This window comes from Canis lupus, chromosome 27 (genome assembly GCF_011100685.1).
Source record: "Canis lupus familiaris isolate Mischka breed German Shepherd chromosome 27, alternate assembly UU_Cfam_GSD_1.0, whole genome shotgun sequence".
Taxonomy (NCBI): domain Eukaryota; kingdom Metazoa; phylum Chordata; class Mammalia; order Carnivora; family Canidae; genus Canis; species Canis lupus.
The window spans coordinates 29,697,770-29,699,868 of NC_049248.1; positions in this window are offsets into that span (position 1 = coordinate 29,697,770).

Consider the following 2,099-nt stretch of genomic DNA (forward strand, 5'->3'; position numbering starts at 1 on the left):
GAGTGCTCAAAGAGGTTTAAATCCTGCAAAGATAACTCAAGAATGTGCATAAGGTCAATCTTTACTTTTGAACCAGCACTGGGAGTTTTACTACTGATTTATTGTCTCTGATATGATTAGGCTATCTCCTGGCCTGATAATGGCTGTTTGTTCTTACATTCTTTTGTTCTCTTAAAATCATTAACTACTGAGGTCTATTCTTCTGCCATTTTAATATCCCAGGAAGTTCTGCAAAAAATGTGCTGTGGACAAGCATTGTTGATCAAGCAGAGATCACAAGATGGCCAGGCTCTACAATGACTTTTCTTATGTCAAGAAAGTGATATCTCATCTTTCTTTTCTGGAGCCACCCCTAACTCTACACTAATGGGATATGGAATATGGCACTATATATTTGACAAAAATCAATATCTGATAAAGGTGCAGAAAGACAACTGCTCTATAAGATTGGAAGTCAACATGTAAACCTATTAAGTTGTTAGGATACTTACTACCTGCTAGAGCTGTTAACCCCAAACGTGATAGGCCTTTATTGCTTTGAGAAAGTTAACCACATTTATAAGTAATTTTGCAATCTTACTTGGCATGTTTTTTCTCCTCCGACTATATAAATAAAACTCTGTTCTTCAAAAGTTTACACTAGCTCTTTTCTTACATGCTGGTTCCTTCACAATTTAATAAAAGCTTGGCAAGTACTGGGGCACCTGGTGTCTCAGTTGGTTAAACATCTGCCTTCAGCTCAGGTCATGATCCCAGGGTCCTGGGATGGGGCCCTATGTCAGGCTACCTGCTCAACAAAGAGTCTGCTTCTCCCTCTCCCTCTGCCCTTCTGCCCTCATGCTTGTGCTCTGTCTCAAATAAATTTTTAAAAATCTTAAAAAGAAAAAAAAAAAAGCTTTGCATGACCCTACAGATTTATCTAAGAATTCTGCCTTACAATATAATTGTATATTCACAGACAACACAGACAAAGCTTTAGAAGGAGTGCACAGAAGAAAATTAGACGGTGGTTTTACTTCTGGGGATGCAAGTAGGAAATTTTTATATTTCTTTATTACTTTTGTATTTTAAACATCCCTTAATTGGGAAACACAAAAATGTTATTGTGTCTAAGTAAAAGCAAAGAAAACAGAATGTTTTCATGAACTCTGTGTTCACTAGAGAAATGATTTAGCAAACTATTAAAATTACATTTGTGAAGATTTTATTTATTTTATTTTATTTTATTTATTTATTTATTTTTTTATTGGTGTTCAATTTACCAACATACAGAATAACCCCCAGTGCCCGTCACCCAATCACTCCCACTCCCCGCCCTCCTCCCCTTCTACCACCCCTTGTTCGTTTCCCAGAGTTAGCAGTCTTTACGTTCTGTCTCCCTTTCTGATATTTCCCACACATTTCTTCTCCCTTCCCTTATATTCCCTTTCACTATTATTTATATTCCCCACATGAATGAGAGCATATAATGTTTGTCCTTCTCCGACTGACTTACTTCACTTAGCTGAAGATTTTATTTTAAAAATTTTATCTATAAAAAAAATTTAAAAAAAATAAAAAAATAAAAAAATAAAAAAATAAAAATTTTATCTTTTATTTATTTTTAAAAGATTTTATTTATTTCCTTGAGAGCAAGAGAGTACAAATAGGGAGGAGGGGCAAAGGAAGAGGAAGAAGCGGACTCCCCACTGAGCAGAGAGCACCAACTCTATCCTAGGACCCTGGGATCATGACCTGAGCTGAAGGCAGACACTTAACTGACTGAGCCACCCAAGTGCCCCTAAAGTGTTTATTTTTAAGTAATTGATATACCCAACGTGGGGGTCAGTTACATGCTCTACTAGAGCTAGCCAGTTTCCCCAAAGATTACATTTTGTTTGTTTGTTTATTTATTTATCTATTTAATTTTTTAAAGATTTTATTTACTTATTCATGAGAGACACAGAGAGAGGCAGAGAGAGAGAGGCAGAGACAGGAGAAGCAGGCTTCATGCAAGGAGCCCCATATGGGACTTCATCCTGGGACTCTGGAATCACGCCCCCAGCCAAAGCCAGATGCCCAACCACTGAGCCACCCAGGCATCCCCCAAAGATTACATT